This window comes from Aplysia californica, unplaced genomic scaffold (genome assembly GCF_000002075.1).
Source record: "Aplysia californica isolate F4 #8 unplaced genomic scaffold, AplCal3.0 scaffold00212, whole genome shotgun sequence".
NCBI lineage: Eukaryota > Metazoa > Mollusca > Gastropoda > Aplysiida > Aplysiidae > Aplysia > Aplysia californica.
In genome coordinates, this window is record NW_004797482.1 from 828,605 (window position 1) to 835,683 (window position 7,079).

The window sequence follows — 7,079 nt, forward strand, 5'->3', positions numbered from 1 at the left end:
GTACGTGTATGTGTGCGTGTGTGTGTGTGCGTGTGTTTGTGTGTGTGTGTGTGTGTGTGTGTGTGTGTGTGTGTGTGTGTATCTGCATCTCGCTGAGAGAGAACTTCCCATAAAAACAAAACAAAAAACACTTCCCACCCACACATGTACAGTATAGAGGCAACATTTACATTTGCTCGCGAAAATGAGTCCACTCTGCTACACTGTAAATGGGTTTTGTAACTCTATGATATAGTATATGAACATGATTCAGTTTCTAGCATTATAAATAACAGTATGTAAAAGGAACACGTCATGTGACAAACGATTAGCCACATTCGTCTAAATTATGCAAATTTGAGAAACTTTGACCAGGCTAGTTTTTAGATATCGATTTCACTGCTTGTTTACAGGAAAATAAATATTTTTCAACCCAACAGCATTAAGGGAGGTAAGCTGCAGGGGGAGATAACATTAATTTTTTCCCCTAATATTATATGAAAAGGGTAGGTGTTTATACGCCCTCATCGATATTTACTTACTTTTATTTTACTTTTATCCGCCCTTTATACCCTTTTGGGTGTCATGGGAAGAAAGAGGCATCTCTCTACCACCAGCCGGAGACCTTGGATCAGGGGGATGTCATGAGTTGTTAGTGTTTCCTTGACTCCATTCATCTATCCAGGTCTTTCTCGGTCACCCTCTAGCCTTGTAGCCACTGAATTTTTTTTATGTAAGCATGTTGTGCTGGATGGTGTGTAGGTAATCGTATTAGATGTCTGAACCATTTGATTCTTTGATGTTGGATGTGATGCATGAATCATTTGTGAGGCAGCGTGGTGGAATCAGGCTCTCGTCAAATTTTGGGCATGTAGAGTTAATGGTATCATCTTAAAGCTTGTTCACTTGACTTTATTTAGAAGAAAATAACATCAATTTATCTTGAACACAATTCGAGGTATCTTTGAAAGAAAGAGATGGGGGTCACCTGTTTTCAGAGATAAAATTAGTGAGAAAATGGCCGCCAAAGATTAGTTATTTCCATAGCTTAAAAGCCTGTTGTAACTGAAAATTTACATTTTTTGTGTCTTTAATCAACGTTCTTTAAAAAAATCGACACAGAAATGAGTTATTTAATGGGCATTAAAGGTTTGAGCCCAAAAACAAAAATTTGATAAAAATTCACAAACCTGCGGAAAAATGCAAGTTTCTTCACTTTAAGTATTTTGACGAGAGCCTGATTTCACCACGCTGCCTCACATCTGTGCCCATCATCGACACAACGTACATTATTCAGGAGGTGGGCGTCGGACCCTGCCTTTCACGGCTAATTTAGGCTGGGATACAACATCCCAGCAGAACGACCGAGATACTGGATAAATGTACTCTACAGAGGAGTGTCCACGGAAAGTAGTCTCTATTATGATAACAATATAGGGATTTAGAAAACATGCAGCACGATAATTTGATGACTATGGTTTCGCGACATTCTGTGTTCTCATATTACTAATCGCACTCAAATGACCTTATGCAGTTGCGAGCGCCGTAAAACCCTCTACTATATAATAAAATATTATTATTCTGTCGTGGTTGTGAGTTTGGAAAATAGCAAAGTGTGTGTATCATTTGTCTACTTTGGTCTTTCAATCTAAATCCATCTATCCTAAAGATATTATACACCAACACAATAAAAACTTTGATAAATTTTGGTATCTCTTGCTATGGTAGCAATTTAGGAAGGCAGCACATCATAAAAATAAACAATTTTATCAGAAAGGCATAAGAAATAATAATTGGTAGAGACCCAAGTAACTTTAAATATCTGCAGAAAATAAATGTTCTTAAAAAAGGTGGAATAATGCTGCGACCATAGCCACCCACTGACATCTGAAACCGAGAGAGAGAGAGAGAGAGAGAGAGAGAGAGAGAGAGAGAGAGAGAGAGAGAGAGAGAGAGAGAGAGAGAGAGAGAGAGAGACATAGAGAGTTTTACGGAGGGGGTGTTTCAGCATGTTAGATGTTTATTATTATTACTAATGTTCTGTCTTGTTGTGAGCGTATGTGTGAATGCACCTTAGCTTTGTAAACGACAAAGACAAATTTCTCCGTGCGTGATGAATAAAGATTGTCATTGTCATTGTCACTGTCTATTTTGAGACACAGACATTAATTTGATAAGTAGCTCACAGGTATTGTTGTATTTTTAAGAATATGATACAAAGAATGACTCATGGACACATACAAGCACGCTCTCTCTCTCTCTCTCTCTCTCTCTCTCTCTCTCTCTCTCTCTCTCTCTCTCTCCCTCGTTGTATCTATCCATTTCTCTCTCTCTCCCTCTCTCTCTCTCTCTCTCTCTCTCTCTCTCTCTCTCTCACACACACACACACACACACACACACACACATAAACACACACACACACACTCTCTCTCTTACACACACACATAAACACGCGCGCGCACACACACACACACACACACACACACACACACAGGCACTCACCCACTCATAAGTACGACTTTAGACACTGTGCACTTCTTTACCACACGGTTGTGTCGATTCGGACATGGGTTTTTTTGTTGGCTTTTTTTTGGGGGGGGGGGGTAAAACTGGTCATTAGGAGAAGGTGTGTATTCAGAATTATATGATCATAACCTGAATATAAATTTTTAAAAATCAAAATAGATTTTTTCTAAGGAGAATGCCACAAAGAACCAAGATATCCGATCAAAAGTTATAAAAAGAAAAATATTAAACGGTTTAAATTGTAGATAAGAAATCTCGAGATAACTGTGACAAAGATTTCAAAGAGTTTCTATTACAGAAAAAGTAATACACTCAATAGCCAAAATGTAGGGCGTTTGGTAGGTGGGCTGCTTAGGTTTTGTCTGAAAGAGCGAACCGGGGCTGAGAGGGGCATAATATTCAACATCCAAGCAAGCAAATGGAGAAACTTCATTGAAAGATGAGAAAAAAATCCTCTCTTGTGAAGCGAATCCACGTCTTCTGCGTGTAACGGCGAACCGACCATAACCATGACCAAAGCACTGTCGTCATCATCATCATCATCATCATCATCATCATCATCATCATCATCATCATCATCATCATCATCATCATCATAATTATCATCATCATGGCGAAGTGACCATAACCATGACCTATTACGACTTTGTGCTGTTGAGGCTAGAGAGGTGAGCAGAGTAAGCCTGATTCTCGCTGTGGACTTCTCTGTTGACATCCACCCCTTGGCGCTCATATGACCTTATGCAGTTGAGAGCGCAGTAAAACCTTACTATAACTACTTTTAAAAAACTGACTACTTTATATAACGCGAATCCTGAGGAGAACGCGGACGTGCATTTATGAGCAGGTACTGTCTGCGATGACCTCAACTTTATAGTTAAATAAACAATTTATAGGCTTAGTATCTTGAACAAAATAAGCGTAGGAGTATTTCGTCTGCAAGCTATTCAAATATTCTATAGATCTAGAAAGCATTCCTTTTTCTGGACATTTCTTTCAGAAAATGGTCCTTCGTTATAATGAAGATACTTCTATAGTTTTCACTCCTTGGTAGGCTCTAGGCGCTTCATATTGCATTTTTTAAGAAATTGGACAGCTAAAACAATGATATGCTCTGTTTCATGCATATGGGCTCGTTCAATGTAGGCCTACACCAATCCTTTCAAATACATAATGAATATATTAATATGCACCGGTATTCTAAAAAATAAGAACACACAAGAAAAAAAAGAACACCTGAATTTTGTGATCACACTTATTGTTGAAAGAAGAATCAAACCAGCTGGTAAATACACACGTTTTATTTATTTATTTATTTATTTATTTTATTTTCGGGAGGGGGGATCATTTAGAATCTGGATTTCTCACAGGTGTTTCTGAATCACATGCAACCGATACCATAGATAATGAAACAACTTTTTTTTTCTAATCCCAACTAGTGGACAATTATTTATTCATGTTTCGCAATATGGACCCACAGTTCTCATTAGAAAGGTACTTGCCACGGCACGTATTTAACACCGACAAGACAACCCCCCCCCCTCCTTTTTTCTCCATCCCCGTTCAGTCTTTTCGCATTCTCATATTCCAAGATTACAGTGCCAATGAGAATGGAATAATAACAGGTATATAAAAAGTTTTCATCACGCCTACAGTAGAAGAATCAGTCTCATGACTATTTTTCAAAGAGGTTTGAACGGGGTATTTTTTTCTGTTCTTTTCATTGAAGTGGAATTTTAGACCTGCTGACAATGACAAATCAAGAGAGTTGAATAAATGTCATATGACATTAATTTGTGTGACGAGAGTTTTTGTTGTTTGTTTTTGTTGTAGTTTTTCAGCAGACCTCTATTCGTGTGGAGTCTGGTGTATGGTTGGTTCATTACATTCATAATTAGTTACCTATCCACGTAACTTGCACAATGACAAGTTAAGGGACCCATGGTGTTGGTTGGCTTTACTGGAGTCTTTTCGGCCTAGTTACGTGCTTACGTGATGAAAAAGAGCAAACGTTTTTTGTTGTTGTTGTTGTTGGGTTTTTTCGGGGGGGGGGGGTTGTTGGGTTTTTTTTGGCGTCATTAGATATGCGACCCCTTTTAACAGGTCTGTGATACAGCATTGTACTCAGACATCACACGCCATGCATATGACTCTCGATTCTTATCTGCACATGGCATGAAACATTCAAATTTATACCGTATAATATTAGCATTGTATAAAGATGCAACTTTTTACCAAATAAAAATATTGGCTTCAAAGTCGCCCTAGGTTATATCCATGATACGAAATTGAATCTCCCCCCACCCCTCCTGAAAAAAACACGTAAAAACAAGCGGAGGCTGACCATTTGCAAACAGCACCATAGATGTAACGTGTAATACGCGGATGATGCAATTGGTGTGAATGATGATGAGATCAGTGACCTCCAAAAGTAGTAGTGATGAAAATGTGACGTTTTTTCAACGTAATTTGTGCAGTCTTTATACTCGTGCCACGAATAAAGCTAATGGTGCTTGCCATGGCAAAGTTAGTGTGTCTACGTCGATGATCATTGGGATCTGTACCCCGATTTTGGCACTTAAGTCTTAGTCTAACTGCGCAGTATGCGTATATGCGCTCTGAACACAATGGTAATACAGTAGGGTAATTTGCAGATACTTTTCACCCCCCACGACACAAAGTAGATCGTTTAGAAGGTGGACTGCATGCCTCGAGTCTACCTGTTAGGGCTACCCTGGGTTGAGAGGGATATATGCAACGTCCAAACAGACACACAGAGAGATACTCGATTGAAATTCATCCTACAGTGGAAAGTAACACAATATCTTCAGCGTACAACGCAGAAGCACCTAGGCCTAGGCACTCAGACTCAGAGCATAAGAACGTTTAAGCCTAGGCAAATCGCTACACCAAAGACGCTTGTAATAGGCAGTCCAAAAACCATGGTTTAGGGCTTAAGGACGATATTTTAGGGTGTGTGTGCCTGAAGAAAGGTACCAAAAGTCGCCACAGACCATTTTGAGCTACAGGCTGATAACGACCCCAAAAAATCCGGGGTTTTTTAAAATCAAAATGTGTTTCCATTAAAAGATGATAGTTCCACAATTTTTTTTTATGTGTTAAAAGGGTTTTCATTGATTTGACTACTAAATATTTTATTTTGAATAATTTTGATACTAGGGTATTTTTTAAAGAGTTATGAGAAATGCTTTTAAAAGGTGTTAAAATCTATTCTTGAAGCATGTTTTCTCTTCCCAGCTATGTTTTACCATTGAATTCTAATCATGATATTGCATGCTGTGCTGTCAATGGAATGTCACATTGGAAATGCATTTTCCATGAATAAATACATAGGAAACAATTAAATCATAGATTTTTTTTCAATTTTGAATGTGTCTTAAACTTAAAAGCTAATGTTATCAAAAATAGATCTTTATACCATACCTCACAAAATATGCAATATCTCAAAAACTACTTAAGATGTCTCAACTTTTTTTTAAACCCACTGTGTTCAGCATTGGATTTCCTATTAGGCACAGCTCTTAACTCAAAATGGTCAAAATCCGACATTTGGTAGACCTACCTTTCTTTAGGTACACACACTGTTCGGTACAGTTGCCTTAAAGATAACGTGTAAAGCGCCACAACGGTGTAACGCCCCTTTCAATGCCGAAAAGGTTATTTACGAGATGACAAGCCTTCTATGTGAGCTTATTAACAAGAAATTTGGTATTCATTCTAATTTGATATGTCTGGAAAGACAAATCTTTGACAAGCTCGACAAAAACCATGATTGATATTTTGAATAGCATCACACACTACGCCAAACAAACCTTTGCCTTGCTTCATCAGATTTGTCCCAGAAGTTAAAGTAGAGACCCATTTTATCACCCGGGGCAGTGCTACTGGATGAAGTGTCTTTAGGCCATTCTCCCCCCCCCCCAAAAAAAAAGGGGGGAGGGGGGAGCATTAATATATTCTTATGCTCAGTAGAATTGTAAATGGGCTGATTCATCAATGCCATGCTCATAACTGTGCCTGACCTGCAACAGGGAACTGCTGCTTTTTCTTTCCTAATACCTTACTATCGTTTTTTTTCCTCTACTGTACTTCTTTTATCTGTTTGTCACACTCTTGTGACCCGCTATTTCCGGGGTGCCTTGATAGTCGAAGCAGACTTTGTGCTATTGACGCTAGAGAGGTGAGCAGAGTAAGCCTGATTCCCTGTAAGGACTTCTCTGTTGACATCCACCTCTTGGCGCTCATATGACTTTATGCAGTTGCAAGCGCCGTGAAACATCTACTAAATCTAAACCAAAAACACCTTTGACCTCTGGTGACCGAATCAAGACCGTCCATTATCGGGCCCAGCGTGCAAACAAAAGACTGACTTTGCACTGCCGTGTGGTTCGCAGGCTAGGAGCCCTGTAATTGGCTGTTTTCATTCGACGCCTCAGATGTATCAGATCCGTGGCGCAGTAACACAGACATAATTATTTGAATTGGAAGGATGTGATAGAATTAATTGTGTCAAAATAGCAGCTTCTACGTCCCACCCCCTCCCCACTTAAAA